General features: G+C 38.6%; 1 long non-coding RNA gene across 5 annotated transcripts in view; it reads right to left on the reverse strand.

Annotated features, from left to right (window-relative positions):
• LOC139624626 (uncharacterized) overlaps nt 1-20,412 on the reverse strand; it is a 98,963-nt gene that overhangs the window by 17,463 nt on the left and 61,088 nt on the right. The window lies entirely within an intron of this gene.

Raw genomic sequence — 20,412 nt, forward strand, 5'->3', positions numbered from 1 at the left:
TGGGGGGGGGGGGGGGGGGGGGGGGGGGGGGGGGGGGGCGATGTCCCGACCTGTGATTACCGGAATAACCTGCTTATTTCAGCTGTAATGGTTTCATCATACATTTCTGCAGACATCTGCAGCTCTCTGGGAACATGGCTGCTCGAGCTCTTACTGAAAAACAGAGCACTCTGCTCCACTTTTCAGATGATTGTGAGTCAAATTACTGACATTAAAATACAATTATGTGTCTATAGGGCGTAAATTACATCTCTTATGTACTTCTGTGTTACTTAACCTCCTGACCACAGGTGATCTGAGGCTGCTCTACCGGTTGTTCTTCTGAGGCTTAAAAAAAAAACCCCAACTCTGCTCCACGTGACTTTATTTCTGCAGTATTACCGTACTTGTACTCTGGTCTACTGTTCATTAGATTCTTTTGTTTCATTATAAACTTTAATTTGGTTGGATTTTAATTAAAATTTGGTTTGTATTTTATTTTAGTTCATTTCACTTTTTATACATTTTAATAACTTTTTGGGGGGGGGCATTTTTGCCTTTATTTGACAGGACAGTAGAGAGTGACAGGAAAGGGGCAGAGAGAGGGGGAATGACACGCGGGAATGAGTAAATTATTGGTGATAAGGTTCTGAATAGGAAAAAGGTTGATTTATTGAACTTCTTATGCCTTATACAAAAACATTCACACCTGAGGATGAACTGATTGGATTGTGGTGGTCAAAGGTCAAAGGTCACTGCAACTCATGAATTCATACACCAACTCAAATGTCCAAAAGGTCCAAGGTTAGCTTCACTGTGACATCATCCTGTTCTGCAAAAACATTTATTCCATTATTAATCCATTGCTCGACCCTGTAACTCAGGAAGGAGAGGCTGTGACCACATTTCCTCTTACTTAGCTGGTTGGTGGAGGCGTACAACCACGAGCCGGTAATCCTGGTTTTCATTATTACTGAGAGAAAGAAAAAAAGGTCTTTGGAGATATCTCAGAAATGCTTCTTAAGCCTTTAGGCCTCTGAGTGGGCAGGTCAGTGTGTGTGTGTGTATATATATATACACACACACACACACACACACACTATATATATATATATATATATATATATATATATATATATATATATATATAGTTTAAACAAAACTGAGCTTTTAACTGAAGCTTACAACATAAGGACTGTTTTATCACCACTGGTACTGGAGTAATCTCTTTTTATGTTTTCATTTAAACCTGCTGCAAATTTGAAAATAAAGTCTCAAAATATCACAAAAAAGTAAAGTGTAATTGTAGTAAGTGTTTTGTTCTTGAAAAGCTGATAAAAGTAAAATGTGACTAAGTGCAAAGAAAACAGACTGTGTGTGTGTGTGTGTGTGTGTGTGTGTGTGTGTGTGTGTGTGTGTGTGTGTGTAGCGATGAGGAGACTGTTACCTTCCTAAAACTAACACATGACTGCTATCAGTTAGCTCAGCCATTATATTACATTATGATGTCACAGTGAAGTTGACCTTTGACCATTTGGATATAAAAAAAACACCACTTCATCATTTTATTCAATTTGACATTTGTGTTAAACTGCGTCATAATTAATTGTATGAATTTATGAGTTATGTGTTTTGACCTTTGACCTTTGACCACCAAATTCTAATCAGTTCATCTCTGAGTCCAAGGTAATGTTTGTGTCAAATTTGAAGAGATTCCCTGCAGGCGTTCCTGAGAAATCGCGTTCAGCAGCAGGGGACGTTACCTAGTTACCGGTGCAGAGGCATAAAACAATCCCCCCTCAACATATTACTCATCTGATTTCATGTGAGCCTGACTGATCCACCTGGTGACGGACTCAGACAGTGGTAGCACCACAGCAAACACTCAGTGGTCTCAGTGTTTTCTCACTGATGTTTTTTTTTCTTTAATCTAAAGCTTCTTTAGCTTCACACCCACTCAGCGCTGCTTGTAAACCACAGTGAGGGAGGGGAGAGAGGGGATGAGAGAATTTCACTGTGCACTGTGTTGGAGGAATAAACTGTATATGTCACGACTGACTAACTGAACAAACCTCAGCAACCTGTTCAGACAGAGAGTGTGTGAAATATTTAAAGTGTTGCAGATGTGCGTCAGTCTAGCGTTATGACCCTTCACACACACCGTGGAGATCTGAACCTCACCACTCTCCTGGGAAAAAAAAAAACCTTGTTTAAAGACGAGGAGTTAGCAGCTTTATGGCACTCAGCACAATCTCGTACACAAGCGAGGGCTGAAATTCACTTTTATGTAACAATCGCTCTCTCTAAACGCATTCGACCACACAAGAGTCAATACTGCCCCCCAAATGTTTCAAATGTTGGCTTTTAAGGATGTCTCAAGTGCTGAATGTGGCGTCGAGGAAACCCACCAGCCAATAACACTTCAGCCTTTGGAAAATCAGCGTTCTCTCATTTCTGAAATGAACCGCTGCCTGTATCAATTCCACTCAGATAAAGCTTTCGTTCCTGTGTACCACTTACTGGCAAAAAAAATCAATTTCATCGCAATTTTCAATTTTGCCTTAAATGCTGTTTATTTTTGATGCATTCTAACGTGTTATTGACAATAATATCAAATCTGGAGTATGCTATGTGTTGTTCATATTTCTCTTATTGAAATTCTTGTTGCTTGGACATGCCTTGCCAGCAACTAAAAGTTTCTGCTCTGCCTCAAGTCAGAGTCTTTATTTCTGTAATAAATATTGGGCATCAATTCATTTTATAGAAGAAATTATCACAATAAATGTTGTTGAACATTTAAAATCTGGCAAGTTAATTATTAGAACAGGGAAAACCAATACATTTGATTAGTATTACTGATGTATCAATAAAAAAAAAAAACCTGGAATAAATTAAACATTACCTACACCCTTGTACAGCAGATAATGTGCTCTTCTTCATTCAGCAGTAATATAATGGGTGACAGAGAACGCCAGTGCATATGTTGGTCCTGTATGGGAAATTTAGAGCGATTTGATTCGCCCTCATCAGCCTGTTCGTCAGGTTGGCAGTGACGAAGCCCATCTATCACTTTCCTGTTCTCCTGAATCCAACAGTACATCATCACGTCTGATATATTCCACAGAATCTGGCATGAAATGCATGAAGTGAGTGATGGTTTTCACTGCAGGTCACTGTTGGATGAGAAATAATTGCTTTATTTTCCTTAATCTAATTGTATGCAGCTGGGGGAATTCACATTTAAATACTGTTGGAGTGTGGGGTATTTATTTTCTCTTTTGTCAGGCCTGGTTGTTTTTTCGCTCGAGCATTTTCTTTCTTATTAATGGAAGAAGCCAACACACTGTTGATTACCTGCATATTTCATCAGTGTGTAAAGAGGTCAGCAGTGTGTGGGTTTCCATCCTCCTGTTTTTATGCTTTTTCGCTTTGCACATACAGAAAAGTGTTGAATTACCGGAAGTCTAAACATGACTGGACAGTCTTTGGCTGAGGTGGAACAGTTGGTGTACTGATAAAAGCAAAAGGTGCCACAGTGCAACAGAAACAGACTTGGTGAATAAATCATGATGTACGGAAAGCATGTGACTTAACAGGAGCTCCTATAATTACATCATCTCATGGTGACCTCTGCTCCTGCAGTGGTTTAATGGCACCAACTGGAGAATTAGCGCTGCCAACTTATTTTTTTAAATTTGATTAAACATTTTCCACACAGAACAGAAGTGGATGGAAATGTACATTAATTTGCAAGTTAAGTTGATTTTCTGGAAAAGCTGCAGCTTTTACCACGTGGCTGTGTCTCCCACAGAAAACCCATCGAGGGAAACACAGCAGGAGCCAATTTTACTGGCGCCCCACCTCACCAGCAGTGAACAAATGGATCAATTAACAGAGATGGCCTGGGCCAATAAACAATATTTATAATTTTAGTTTGCTGAAACCTACTGTGTTAGTCATCAACCATCTCTGTTTTCAGCTAGAACCCACTTTATTTCACTATGGTGGGATTAGAGTAGGTGGATGGTGGCGGTAGCTGGAGCAGGGGGGTTGTGCTGTCTAAAGGCAACAAAACTACACATATTAATGTGGATGCAGGCTAATGTCAGATGGACGGGGCCAAGGCACGACTGAACACAAGGTAATATTTCTTTAAGGGGACAGCCCATGAACACACAGATTGGGGACAGTATTAACTGGATTAACCGTAATGAGCAAGATTATGTCAGTGAGAGGTTCTGAATGTGGGTTTTAATACCTTTTTGGGTTAATTGCCCTGTACTATCAGAGAGCGTTTAAAGGTAGACATGTCTTCTCACACCACCAAACACAGCTAAACTACAAGATGCCGGCCAGCTTTTTTTGTTCAAAGAGGATTTGTCACAGAGGATCTCACTTCCTGTGTACAGGCTGGTAAAGAATCAGAATCAGAATCAGAATCAGAATCAGTTTTATTGCCATGTATGTTTCCACATACAAGGAATTTGTTTTGGTGATTGGTGCAAAGACAGGTGATTTTCCACAGCATCACTGACAACAAAATATAACAAAGAGCGAATCTGTCCCACTGTCACACTGATAAAAATATAAAAGATCATCAATAAACAGTAGTTCACATCATAGTATTTTAGTAAAAGCATAAATAAAAGCAGAATGATTCATCAGCAGTGTCAGTTTTCAGGATGAAGAAGTGACTTAAACAGACTTACAGTATTTACTGTGACAGGCAGAAGCTGGAGCACAACATGACAGTCAGTTTAAATTCAATCCAATACTTAACAGTCCAAGAGGAAAGATTGCCTTTGTTAGCTTTCATATGACTGTTATTGAAATTATATCAGCAATTTGTGGTATTTTTTAGTGCTTAGGTTTGTAGGATAAAATTAATTATGTCCCTGAGGTTCAGTCAACCCAACCTGCACTTGCTCTGACATTCTTACTTCTTCAATGAGTAAAAACAGTGAAAGCTCTCACACAGGCCTCGTGTTATCTTTAAACACAGAGCCCATGTTCCATGAAGACATCTGGTCATCCACACAAACTGACAGCTTTACCTATCATGCACAGCCAGTTGTGGCTGTGACAAAGCCCGACTAGTAATGAGACAGATTAAACAACTGTTTTAATTAAACTGAAATAACTTAAATTAATTGTCATTTGCATCCATCCTCTGCTTCCACTCCCTTTTATTTTAGCCGATATGACACAGTGGGGATTCAGCCTTTACACAGTTCATGAACACTTTCTCTTGGCTTTTTTTAACAGATGCATTGTGAGTTACATTTGCCTTTGTGTGAGAAATGTTCCATGAAAACATCTGCTGCTTCGCACTAGATGAAGGGCTTTATGTTTCTCACACAGCCAGCTGTGGTATATTTGAAAAGAGAAACACAAGCAGGTCCATCTGTAGCCCTATAGATTCTATAGTAAGTTTGTACTGACACCACATTTTCACAGGCTACTACCTCCCTTACACGAGCCGAGGGCCTTAATAAACACTCTTTGGCTCTGATGGGGAACTGTGATACCAACAGGAAATAAAAGCCATAAGAAATGAGAATAATCTGCCGCTCAGCCTGCTGCTCTGACAGAACAAAAGGGTGGACAAGACTAGAATTATTGCCTCATGGCTGTACGCATCAACAGACCAGCCAAGTTGCAAGAAATATGGTCACAACCTCACCTTCCTGAGTTACAGCATTGCATAATGAGTGTTTTTGCAGAACATTATGATGTCACATTGAAGCTGACCTTTGACCATTTGGATAAAATATGTCATCATTTAATTTTATTCTAAGAAATTTTAATTAAATTGTGTCATAATTAGAGTATGAATTTATGAGTTACAGTGACCTTTGACCTTTGACCACCAAATTCTTATCAGTTCATCTTTAAGTCAAAATAAATGTTTGTGCCAAATTTGAAGAAATTCACTCACGGTGTTACTGAGATTTCGCATTTACAAGGCCAAAACTGTGTTTTGTGAGGTCACCACAACCTTAACCTTTGACCTTTGCCTATCAAAATCTAATCACCTCATCCTTTAGTCCAAATGAATGTCTGTGCCAAATTTGAAGAAATACTGAGCTATTGTGTTCACAATAATAGGACTGAGCGACAGATAGACAACCCGGAAACATAATCCTTCCGGCCCATAAAAAAGTCGCACACTGTAACTGAACATGAAGTATCCACGGTGCACTAACTTTCTATGCACGAAGCTTGTGTTAAATTCTCCTACTACCTGGAACACTACAGTTTTAGTATGAGGATAAAAAGTGGAGTTGCTGCTGCTACTGTTGTAGCTGAACAAGATTTTCCCTCGTTTTATTTTAAAGCAGGATTCTTCAGTCTGATCAAAATCATGAGGACTTCAGAAAACATTTTAGTTTAGGTCTGTGCTGGGCTCAGTTTTCACACAACCTTGACAAATCACTGTTTGAATGCTCCGAGTCTCCTGATTCTATCTGTGCAAAGCGTTGTAGGATGTCACATAACCCTGCAGCAGCTGCTGACACAGAGTTGGTTCAGACATGTGGCCCCGGTTCCAGTGTGTTTTCTACACAACAGCAAACACTACAGGCCTTATATTCTCAAAATGCTCACATTTCTACCACGTTTCTGCCTCTGTAACTTTGGTTCAGTATCTTCAAAGTTACGCTTCAAGGAGAAAAGAAACTATAAGAGTTTACTTTGCTAATTTATGGAAAAGGGGGAAACACGGAGGAGAAATGTTGAATTTAGATAAGACGGGAAGATAAGATAAGATGGTTAGATAAGGGAATTATAAACTTTACAGACGGAGCTGGAGAGGAATGAACTTGATAAGAAGTGAGGTGAACTTCAGGTGAAACATGGCGTCGCACAAAAACCTGATGCACTGGATTATGAGATCCTCTGTCACTCACCTCCCAGCACATGGCAGTTTGCCATTTGCTTCTTGTTTCCTGTTTTATCCTGTTTTCTTTTATGTTTTTTTCGCCTTTATTTATTTATTCATTTATTACTTATTTCTCCTGTTCACACGAGAAGTCAGCTGGTCCCACTGCCAGTCATAAATATCAAACAGAACCTTATATTGGTTATTTTGGAAAACACTCACTGAAGTTTGTTTTGCATAAAATCTGCCTTTTGTGAGCCATTACTATGACACTGAACAGCTGTTTGGAATATGGTCAGATGTTGAAAGAAGCTTTTCATGCACGTTGAACACGCGTGTCTGAGAGACATCTTAAAACCTTGTACTGTATCTCTGAGTCAATTCTAAAAAAAAAAAAACCCAAAGTGAACCAAAGACTTTAACACATGTAAATTATAATACAGATGAAACCTAATTACCTACAGAGACTGAATATATGCATGACAAGCAGCACGACAGACCACAGCTCGTTTTCTCTCATGAAGGTCACGAGAGAAAACACAGGTTTCTGTCACACTGCATTTATTCAGTTAATTAAGTTTCATCTGTTTTGTTGATCACATCTGTTTGGTGTCACAGTTCTGGTCCAATGAGCCACTTACCAACAGGCCCTTTTCACAGCACACTTTTTAGCTTGTCATTAAAGGAAAATGATGGGTGATCTATTCAAGTGTCGCAGCGCACCATGGCAGTGAAAGTGAAGCAGCCACATGGAGTTCAGTCATCAGCCGTTTCATTAGTTAAACCTGTGCGTTCTCTACGGTGTTACTACGGTGTAACTCTCCCAGGAAAAGCCGTCTTGATAGGTTTTGATAAAGTTTTTGTTTTGTGAAAAAATGTGTGAAGCCACTTATTTTAGATATAGTTAATATATAATGTATATATAATGAGAAGTTTAGAGTCTATAAAGAAACAGAAACAACCTACAGCTACACCACCCTGACAGTGGCAGAACGACCAATACTGTTTGAGGAACAGGACACGGTGAACTGGAGATGAGTTGCGAGACTTAATTTTAATGTTGAACGACTTGTACTGAAACTCACCAGACTGCACCTGAAGTTCCTCGGGGACAAGTGTGAATCAAAGCACACCTGACACTAAGGGCCCTGTCATACACCCGGCGCAGAGCGCAACGCAACTGTCTGTGCTAGTTTCAGACCGACGCAGTTGTCATTTTCCTGTCCAGCATCCACGTTGTTAAAATAGCACTTATGCCCATCTGTGCACCCATGGGTGTGTTAAAATCAGGTGTGGTCAGGCTTGATGATCTCTTGAGGCAGCAGAAAGTGACTGACTGGTCTTCAGTTAGTGTTATGTCCCTGTTTTAAGGGCACATTGTCAAAAGAGTGGCACACAACATGCGTACACTCTGCCTGTTACGCACAAGCACAGTGTGCTGGAAATGAGCTTCAGATGTTTGCATAAGTCAAGTGGAACATTACATTACAGCCTCAGAAGGCTGCTGTTTTATGTCTGGCATGTTGTGTGTTGCACAACTGCACAAATTTCTTCAAGCACTCTCTCGCTACCTGGTAAATCTGCCACAGTGTTTCCTATTCATCAACCAAACTTGTCCCACCACAGTTTCCTCACAAACCAAAGATTTCTTCACACTTCTCATACTATAACATAAAAGTTGTCCAACGTTGTGACTTATGCTGTTATTCCTTTGTAGATGTGTGTGCAGCATATTGATTTGCCCTTCTTTTCCCTCAGGGCACACAGAGCTGCTGCGTGTCAAGACTGGGCTCTTATAATATATATACAGTATATATATATAATATATATACAGTGTGTGTGTGTGTGTAAAAGAAAAAAAGTATATATATATATATATATATATATATATATTGCCACAAAGAATCTAACTCTGTGTGAAACACTGCGCAGTTACAATAGCAATCCACCAAGGTGCAAGCACTCCTGGGTTTTAAAGGGATACGACACCAATTGGTTTATTTTCTGTTAAACACAAAACACTCGCATGATTAATTAAGACATGACGTACAACCCTGTTGAACCATGAACCTGGTGCAGTGACCATTTTTTTCATTATTAAAATAGAAAAAGTCATATGGACACAGCCTGCATGCACTTGTGTCTTCAGACCTTTGGATGTTTAAAACATTCATCAGAAGGTTATTGGACCATAAAATGTATGGAAGATTTAAAATGCTTGAATTAAAACAAATCAAACAGTGATTTAGTGATTTAACAGTGACATTTACTTTGCCAAATTTAATTGAGAAACTTTATGAAATGGACAATTACACAGAATTTGTTCTGAATGAATAATTTTTAATGTGGCACAGAGAATTGCTGTCACAAAGGCAAACTATTCATTCAGTCACTTTATTTGTTTGTATTTATTAAGGCATTTAAAATCTTCCATAAAAAGGGATGCTATATGTGAAAGCTCAGATTAAATGTTGTGGATGTCAAAACTTAATTTAAAGTTAATTATTAGTATTTCTCTACAAACAAACCAAACTATAAAGGACTAAAAACATTTCTTTTCCAGTTCCAGCAGTTGTGTTTAAAACAAACTTCAGTGATTGAAAACTGAGCTGGCTGATGCATCTGTAGAGAAAAAGATTTTGCTCAACTGGTGCTCTTTAAAGTGCATAAGATTTTTAGTTTCACGACAAATTCTGCTCAGACACATCTTACTGTCCAAAGAGAATAAAGGCTGAATTTTCTTTTAAAAAATCCTTTTCTGAATTACAACCAAAAGAAGCAGTTTCACCTTTTTTTTATATGACTACTGTGTACAGGTGCCTTTTTTTTGCTTTGTTCACTTCTGTTTTTCAGGTCAGGGCTGCACTTGATACTGTGCTGCACTGCAATCTGTCTTTCTACGACTGAATGCCCCAAAATTTCTCTCGGCTATATTTACACAATCTGAGGTCACGGCCAGTGCCTGAGAACATGGATTCACAAACAAACACATCCAGGGAATGTGAGCTGTCTCTTGGCTCTTAAATCCTCAAGCAAGGACACTCTGGTCGCCCCAGAAGTCTGGACTGAAAATTGAAAGGTGAATGTGACTTTGCCACCCAGACTTCTTGAAAATGGAACAATGTGGTTGTTAGAACTGACATTTTTAAACTGCTTGTCTTGTAGATTTCCACAGACTGCTCATTGCTCTGATTTTTTCCCCTGTTCTTATGTAATCAGCTTTACTCATGACTGACAGTTTCATTATTTCCAAAATAAAGTTAGTGTTTGTATACAGCACCAATCTGGGAAACAGATTTGAAAACTGGCACAAAAAGGCTTGTTTCTAATTATTATTTTGAGCACGTGTTGCTCTAATCTGAGCTGAACCTTGAACAAGACATTGATGAAAAACTCTCCTGTGGGGATCAGAGGTGAGAGCAGATATAAGGAAAAAAAGAAGAGGGGGGGCTTCCTGTGAAACAACTCTTACTTATGAATTGGCCTCCTGGTTTTTCTATTGATATTTGCATTTCAAAGGTTCCCAGCAGCTTGTGATTCATGCTAGATAAACTGTGAGATCACCTGGACTGCAGCTGCGCAGCCATTAAATCCAAGTACTGCTGCTGCTTCGTTCCTTCGCTCCTCCAGTTTGGCTCTGGATGAAAAATGAGCCTGTGCTGTTCTTATTATTATGTCAGATGCAAAGATAGCAGCTGTACAAACAACCTATAGTAGCATTTGTATTTGTATTTGTATTTGTATTTGTATGTGTTGTTGTTGTTGTTGTTGATAATAATCTTATTACCATGATCATTATCATTGTATGTATAGTATGTAGTAGTAAAAATAGCATTAAGTTATATTGAGTTTTTTCCTTTTTCATAGCAGACTCAAGATCTGAAGTGTAATCATAGACCTCATTGTACTGCTCTACATTACCTGCATCATACTATAATACAGATAAATAAAAGCCTTATTCATGATGTCATTTTCATAAAGCCACCATTCCTGTCAACATATTGAAATTCATGTGCTGATGTAATACATACAGCTGGGACTGAGTGTAATTTCCTTTTGGAATGTGGGTTTGTGTTTGTGAGCCAAAGCAAGCTTTACTCCACAGGGAATATCTTCCTGAGATGGTAACGTGACAGTGTTTGGGAGCATCAACTCTCAGGTGATTATATATTTTGTGTTTTTAAGCTTGAGAGCACACTCCAACTTCTTAAGGAGTCTCCAAATCCCCGATTCTCTGTTTATGAAGGAGAAGTCTGGTGATAATCTATATTTTTCTTATTACAAACCCTGTGAAAAGACACAAACAAACAATGAATTGATCCTCATGTCAAATGCTGTTTGTGTAGCTCAATATTTCTCATTCCTCTGAGCCTTAGAGCTCTATTGTTTTGGTTTTAATAGATTTGCACGTCACTGAAGTTCAGTTCAGTGTTCACTGGGTGACATGTGTCTTTGTACCCATGAAAAAAGCCACTGTAGTTTCTTTTGACTTAATCCCAGATACACTCTGCTGCTGCCGGAAACACTCACTACAGCAGCAAATGTGTATTTGTAAAAGACTAAGTTTTAAAAGAAACTACATTCACAGCTGTTTACAAAAATTACACCCTCAGTAGGAATGTCATAAAATATTGAGAAATGGAAGGAAGAAAAAAAAATGAATCATGCCAAACTCATTCTTTAACAAAGATAGGAATGCAGCTAAATTCTTTATTTTTTCCAAGATTATTTCTGGGGCAGATTATTTTATGCAACCAATACAACAAAAGGATAAACATGAATTTGCAGGAGACTTTAAACATTTCTTGGTTTAAGGTGTCAGTAGTTTTTTTTACTATTTTAATACCAATAAAATACAACAGAAGATTAATGTGCAACTATTTTGAAACTCAAATAATTGTATTTTTTTAACACAAAATTGGCTAAAATGTGAGGATTTGCTGCTTTTCTTTGTGGTACAAAATAACAAAGTGAAGGGTTTTTTTTGTCTGACCAACAGTCTATTCAGACACTTTAGTAAATTATTACAGACATTTTTCAGACCAAAGTATTCATCAAGTAATTTCATTAATGATTAAATCATAAAATCATTTTTAATGTTTAATGTTTAATGTTCAATGTTTTTTTTCAACATTGGCTTGTTTGCTCTGCTGTTTTACTGTTTCATTTTGGTTTTTAATAAAAGAAGACTATTGATCCGTCCATCACGAGCTCTGTGAAAGACTCAGAGCTTGCGTGTACGTGTCTAAGTGTATGCATGAGCTGATATAGATAGAACCAACATTTGTGATGCTGATGAACCTGCGGCCCCGAGCCTAGCTGCCTTTCAGGTGTTGGGAGGCAAACTTTTCAGTTGGTATCGGCTGAGCTCGACTCTGATGTCTGTTCCAATCAGGATCCAGGCTTTACTCCTGCCCTGCCCTTTTGGTAACCCCACTGTGCATTTTATCCCACAACCACATGAGCAAACATCCCCCAGAGTTACTTTCTCTGACATCATCGTTTGATCACATGAAGTGGAAGTTATGAGCTTTTTAGTATGGAAAGTAGAGAGGTGACTTGTTTAAGGGCAGGACCAGTAGTAAAGAAACATCTAGTTCTCATCCTTTATTGCCATAAAGAAATGTTACACATGTCCCTGTATCATGAGTTCTGTTGCCATGTATGTCACCTATAAACTACATTATTATCACATCTGTACATTTTCTGGATATATAAAGATATAAGTTTGTATATTGAAAATATCTCTATGATGAAACTTTATATGGTATAACATGTAACCATATATGTTAACGACATACATTTCATTTATATACTTGAGTTTATCAATACAACATACATATAACAATACTATATGCTTATGCATGTTTTTCTTATCAATTTCTCATTAATTTTAAACATGTCTGTCTTTCCATTCTCAGAAAGTGGTCTCAGACTTTATACTGTAACATATGTCTACAATATAAACACACATATTTGTATGGGCTAGACATATATGTTAATATATATCATGTACAATATACATTATATAATTATATATAAATATATTTTATATGTATATATATTTCATAAATGAATTATAGAAACCAATAATATTTTATAATGATTTAGGTGTGATCCTCATGTTAAAGACACAGTTAGATGAAAAAAAAAAAACATTTTTCCAAATTCTAATCCTGCTTGTGTCAATTGTTCTGTTATCTCTTGGATGATATGTCCAGTAATAAGTCAAATGAAAATTTCTCCTCCTGTCAAACATGAAATCATTTCTCATGAATGGATTTCGGTTCAAAAATATGGTGGAAAGACTCAAACCAGAAAAATAGCAGATTAATGCACATGTAAGTTTGAGTGTGCAGACTTGGCCATAAAGAATGTTTTTCTTTTGTGTAATTATTTCATGTCTTTGTGAACCGAAGAAAAGCTCCCACGGAAAATATTGTATTCTGTTCAATTTGTTGTCCCTGCTTAGTTCACAAATAAGTGCAACATCAATTTTTACAAATGATTGTCGCTCACAAATTGCAGATAGATCTTTGAGTCCTAACTAGTTTGTTTTGATTAATCATGCATGTCAAAATGAGCATGAGTAGAAGAAAAACACTGTGCTCACACAAAGACAAAAACAGCTGATGAATTAAATTTTTTTTAGCCTTGACACCAGGACAGTCTTCCACTGCTGGTGACGGCCTGAGTAATGCAACGCTGTGCAACTTAAAACACTGAAACATCCTCCTGAGCCAATAGCAAAAGTTAACCAAAAAACCCTCAAATCCATGTTGAAGTTGTACTTTCCTCTTTCCTGTCTGAACATTTACAGCCTGACATTTAAAGCGTTTGGGCTTCTACCAGCTGAGAGGATTTATGTTGACACTACCCAGCCAAAGACTGAAGGGTTTTTGAGTCAATCCCCAGCCAGTTGAAAAACTCCACACTCACAAAGTGACCTGGGGGTAGAGCAGTCACTGTGGTCCTGACTGCTCTCTCACTGGAGACAAACACCCTGCCGTGTGGGAAAAGTGTCCTTCCTTTAGACTTCCTAATTGTTCCCGTGAGATGGGGTTGAGTGCCTTTTCACAAAATGGTCACGAAATGACTGTGTTACAAAAACCTTCAAACCGCTTTCCCTTAGCAATCAGCAACATCCTCTGCTGGGCCAAAGACAGAAAATTCATCTCAATAGCACCAAAAATGCAGCAACAAGGGAGAATCAGGAATAAATTAAAGCTTCTTAGTCGGTTTAATTTCACCAAATAATTTGACAAAAGGTCCTGAAGACCCACAAATCTGACCAAAAGCAGACAGGTAGACATGTAAACCTCACTTGTGCCCATCCCTAGTAGACAGACTATTTCTATTGAGCTTTGAGAGTACACAAACTGTTAATAAACAGATAATCCAAATTAGTCACCATTCAATAAACCTTTTCCCCTAACAGCGACAGTCTGATGAAGTATGTGGGACTGCAGTGAAAACAGCACTTTAACCTGAAGAGTCTGGAGGGTGGTGTTTTTTCTGCCAATACCAAAAACACAAAAGTAAAAGTAAGGAATTGGATAAACAGCGTTTATCTGCTCCAGCCAGGCTTTTGGCTTGATATCTTGATACAGGCCAGATCACATACTGTGATATATGACATTATAGTGGGGGTAGGGTTGTGATATAATCATACTATTGTATTTTATGTTTCTATTCTATTTTGTAATCATACAAAATGATATTATTGTAGTTCCAGTGCAAGCTGAAATGTTAGCATGTCTGGCATATGTGTAAATATAAATGTCGCCTTACATTAGTTTGTGGTTACACATTGCATAAAAGTGCACAAGTAGCACATCCACTACATATAAGCTGGTCCTGGATGCTACTATATCAGAGTGTAAGCTAATATTAGCAGCTGCTCTTTCCTGCTCTTTATTTAATTAGGCAAAGTTTACCCTCCAGTAACCGCAGCCAAATTCCTTGCCCGACAGCGAGATACGTTTAGTTAGTTAGTTAGTCCTCACTCTCAAAGCCCTTTCTCTTGTCACGCTAAAACTGAAATATACTGCTATCAAAGCCAAGCAACCTAACAGGGTTATGTTAGAAGAAAATAACATATTCCTTTAAGTTTTAATACAGATTTTTGTAAGACTTTTGCATGGATCATCAGCTGGTGCAGACGCTACCTTTTTAGCTTTGGCTACGTAGCTTTAGCCTCAGTCTTTTAGCACAATATCATGTAGCTGTCATTCAGATTTATGACTCTTCTACATGGTTCTCTAAAACAAGTCAGCTTTAATGTTGCTTTCATTTGTTGGCTGCGGTTGATACATTTGCCAGTAACAGTTGGCATTTCAGCCATTTTAATAATCAGGAAGTATATACAGTTTTATTATATTCTTGCTCCTAATAAAAAAAAAATACAATTTGTTTTTGTACAACATTTTAAACCAGAGATCAACAGAGCTTGTTGGATTTGGTCTTGGTGGCACTCATTATGGTGAAGACACATCAGCTTGAATGAAAAATATTCCTATTTGAAAAAACTTTGACCAATTCTGAAGGTTTGAGACTCAACTTTCTGAATTTACAACCATTAGAAGAAAACAGTGAGGAGGAAAATGACTGAAACAACTAATTATTCATGATTTTTTTAATCACTGTGTAGCTCGCTTAAGCAAGCATCTTATGACTGTGTCAAATATAAACAGAGAGCCCAAAGAAAATCCAGCAAACAAATTTACATCAACAAAGTGAGATAAAAATCTGCTTCCTGTTCAGCCTGAACATAGCTTGAGGTATCTGTTGTCAACTGTGATTTACACATGATATAGGGGAGAGTGGGGTGAGATAAACCACTTCCTGCCGAAGGCATCGTCACAGCAACTGGAGCACAATCATGTAAGACACAAATACCATATCAGGAAGTTACATTTAACAGAAAATCCTCAGTTTTTAGGTCAAAACAAGCTGTTTAGAAACTTGAGATCTGGTGCCTGGCTTGGTATAAAAAATATTATTCTCTTCTATAATATTTTCTAATACAAATAGCATGAATCTGTCTTTTCTGAAGTCACTGCCCACAGGCAAATGAGAGGGCATCATCCAGCTCCATAGGAGGGCCACTAATATAGCTATCTTGCTGGTCCCCTACTGTCATATTAATCACACTAGCCTATAGCTATATATATGTGAGTTAATTCAATTTACCACTGACCTCCCTGGATCATGATCTACCATCAAGCCTGAATAGAGGAATCATACAGCCTTCTCTTAGCTGTAACGCTTGTCCTTTGAGGGTCACAGGTGGTAATCCCAGCTGACAATGGGGAAAAGGCAGGGTACACCCTACATATCACAGGGTTGACATATAGAGGCAAACACCCATTCACACCTACAGGTCACCAATTAACCTGGGTGTTATTGGACTATCCACTGCACCACAGTGCTGCTGCAGTAAAGGAGTAATTACTATGTGAATTACAGTCATAGTTTGCAGTGAAGTCCCTTTGACACTTTTAACTGCCATTGAGTCATACAGTCACTTACAATGTGCTGGGAACATGATATTCATTTGCACCATGTTCACAGACCATGGGAAGATATTCTCAAACCTACAAACCTAACTACATCAGGAATGTGCTGGCATGGTTGTGGAGAGGTTGGTAGATGTTGTTGCTTTGCCCTGCAGGTTTACTAAGTATTTAATTGGTTTTGTTGTCCACAAGCTCCATGGTGTCTCTTCTGAATTTACTGTGAAGCTTCCCTGCTGTCCAGTCACGTAGTTACTGAAAAAAAGCCTTGAAAAATTAAACAAAAACACAAATCCAGTGCATATTATATTATTACATCAGCATCCCTTTCAGTAAAAGGGACAGCTGTAATGACCTGGATAATACATAAAGGGACCGTTAGTGTGGATAACTGGCTCTAAGAATATATGGACTTATTAGCACTGGAGCAAACAGCTTATTCCATCCAAAAAGATCATAATGGACCCACATTAGCAGCTGGTCGGATTCTCCATCTTGGTAAAACCAGACCAGTATTGGCTCCATGGTCAGACTGGGAAATAAATTCTGTGAATTCGGAGGAGCTGTTAAAAAGGTTATGAATGTTTTGACAGTCCACCATCCAACTGGTCTTATCTCTTTCTTTGTCTGAGGCCTTTTAGATGAAAAATGTGGTTTCTTTAATAGAGGACATTCTGGAAGGTCCATTTCACATAAATGCTGCGTATGCTACTATGCCATCTAACATGTGGGCGGTCCCTGTGTGGAGAGGGCTAATGGTTTAACAGGAGGGACTCACATGCACTAACATGTACATGCTGTCAGACAGGATACCAAAACAAAACACAGAAAAAAAAACACAGAGGAGGTGAGATTTAATTCTCTGCTCAGGAGACCATTACTCCACTTTATCTTCGCAAAGAAAATAGTTGTTTGCAGCTATATTACTGTTTAAAATCTCAATTGCAGAACCTGTAATTTGCTGCAAGTAAGGTCAGAGGGAGAATACAGGGAAGATGTCGTCTTTCTTGCACTGAGCTGTCGTACTACAACATTTCAGATGAGCTGCAGGTGAGACAAAGATGACTCACCAACATAAACCAACACAAACAGATCCAGTCATTGAAGACATGAGGAAATCTAAGCATAAAAAATAAATAGTCTGTGGGTATCTACGAGTAAGAAAATGTATTTTTGCAATAGATCCCTGGGGGAGCATCTACAACTTATGAGTGTATGCCACAGGTTTTCACATTTTGTATGATGCCCTAATTTCCTTAAGAACTGATTAGAGGCCAAAATGAGAACCCCTGTTTTACTGAAGAAAGATTTGGGTGATCTGGTCCCATTCTACACTATCACAGAAACTAAAGGGATACTACTGGATTTGCATAAAGGGGTGGGAATCTTTGGCTTTACTATTTAATCCGGAACTGATCATTGGTTCACAGCACATTTTGATAATATAGAAAGGGGCTGCTGTTTTTAGGCACTTACTCCAGTCCCCTGAAATGCAACATGAAACATATCTGGCAGTGAAGCTAAGTGCTCCTTTTGATTTGAAAACGTTAACTGCTTTAGTTTGGAAGCATATTCTACCTGGGAGAATGACATTTAGGTATAATTTACTGACCAATCAACATCACTGCTTAAATGTTTTTGCTACAACACAGCTGGTGTTAGTGTGGTCTGGAGTAAAAAGCACTCTGCTGTGCTGTTCTTGAGGTTATGTCTCTAGCAGTTGAGAAGAAACTCTGCTGCCATGTCAGTACCGGGGAAACCCTGCATCGCGTAAAGGTTTAGGGCTTTTGAAATCAAACAAACTATGGGATCATTGATTTTCTTCACCTGTCCAGAGCCGGTTGAGGTTTTGTAAAGTGAAGTGCTTGGCCAGCCTGTTTGTTAGTGCTTGCATGTCAAATTGTTGAGTTCATGAATCTAAAATGTGCCCAAATTCTTTCCTATTTAGACGGTGAACTACAAGATTATTCTACTATGTACATGCTGGACATTCTTCCAATTCTAAGGATGTGATTCTTTGATTAACTGACCTGTGTTTCACCTCTATTTCAATTCAGGTTTTGAATATTTAAGGGGGCATGCGAATGCTAAAATGGGATATTAAGTTGATACTTTGATGTCTGTTCAGACTGAATGAGGAGCGGATTTTTATCTGTATGGACACAAATTTCATTGTGGGGACTGCTTTTTGCAAAAAGAAATTCAGTCAACACATTTGCACAGACAGGTTCAGAAACGTTTTACATAGCTCCACTTGTTTCTGCCGTTTTCCACCAGATCTTCTATTCCCTTCTTTTCCTTGTACATTCATTAAGTGAAACTATTCATCTTCATAATTGAAATGTTTAATTCAAATTGAAATAAAGAATTGTCTTCATCTAGACCGAAACCAATCAGTCATGATTATGTTTTTCACAATTGAGCTGACAGATACTTTTGTTGGTTAAGTTATTTTTTTGGGCTTTTTATGCCTTTATTAGAGATCAGTGGAGACTGACAGGAAAGGGGGTAGAGAGAGGGGAATGACATGCAGGAAAGAGTCGGACCGGTGACCACCTGCTAAGAGCATCTTACGCTCAAATGGTATGCGCCCTAACTACTCGACTACCAGGCTGCCCCTGTTGGTTGCTTTTTTAAGTAAAAGAAATGACACAAAATACTGTGGACAACTTTTGTCCCAGTTTCTCAAAGGAGTTTTAAATCGAAAGCAACTGGACTTGGTTATTTGTCTAGGAAGACGTTTCACCTCTCATCCAAAAGGCTTCATCAGTTCTTTCTCGCACCTGACCAGGCTGGGACTGGTCCAACTATCTGGTGTGGAGACCCAGGTATTTTTAACCTCCGGGAGGGGTTTTCACAAGGCTGATGATGTCACTGGTTCCCTTTGTGCTGCATGTACCAACGACAGTCGTTAGAGTGACTGTCTTGGTGGAGAGTTGGTTTCGACTTCGTTAGAGCCCTATTGTGTTATAACGACAGTCGTTGGAGTCACATGCCACTTGTGAACAGTTGTTTTTCTTAGAGGTTAAATTGAGAGACAAACCAATAAATTTCTCAATTTACAATCTCGACATATTGACAATAACACAGAAATACTCACTTGGAGGCAAAAAACTGACACCCCAGCACGAAAAGAAATACAAAACAGATGGGTTAAGAATCTGTCTGACAGAGAACTCACCCACCCTGAGAAGGAGATCCTAGCCAAGGGCCTAAATTTCGCCATGACACCGAAAGAGTTACCCATAGTGGATTTGATTACAGCTACAGAATCTGCTATAAAGAAAAACAACTTAATCGAAACTGAGGCCGAACAGCTAAGGTTAAAAGTGTCAGCGGCGTTGTCCGAGGCCAAGGTCCCCCCCTCCAACCTCACTTTTGAGGAGAGGACAAATGAGACCTGGACAAATGAGAATATTCACAGGCTTTGTCCCAGTTGGTGTCATCAGATGACACTCAGTCCAAAACTCAGCATTATAAAATTAACTATCACAAAAACAGAAAGAAAACCAGCAATTATTTACATTTAAGTTCAAACCGTTCAACTTTGGCATTTTGCTGAGAAAGTGACTCTTGTATTTATTGATAATCAAAATTGTGCCCATTAATTCTCTGTTCATCAGCTAATTAGGTAAGGTCAGTAGGTCATTTGTAACCCTCAGAGGAGAGAAGTCGAACTGCTGTGGTACATTTGAGTCCTTGGCTAAACGTACCATCACATTTTCAGAATTTTGGCGTTGACTTGGTACCAAAGTATCGGTTCTCGTGACATCCTTACTTTGATGTGCACACGGTGGGGAATTAGCTCAAATGGTAGAGCGCTCGCTTAGCATGTGAGAGGTAGCGGGATCGATGCCCGCATTCTCCAGCAAACTTTTAACCCTTTCTTCACCTCTAATCAGAAGGGTTTAACTTTCCTCAGGCAGATGTTTCCCGTAAAGAAAACTAAACTCATTATGTGAGACAGAGCATCAATGAGGAAGTGAGCATTTGGACAGAAACTGATGATGTCCCACAGATAGTTTGGTATGATGGAGC

This window comes from Trachinotus anak, unplaced genomic scaffold (assembly GCF_046630095.1).
Source record: "Trachinotus anak isolate AG129_WGS33_773 ecotype Australia unplaced genomic scaffold, CSIRO_AGI_Tana_v1 ptg000008l, whole genome shotgun sequence".
NCBI lineage: Eukaryota > Metazoa > Chordata > Actinopteri > Carangiformes > Carangidae > Trachinotus > Trachinotus anak.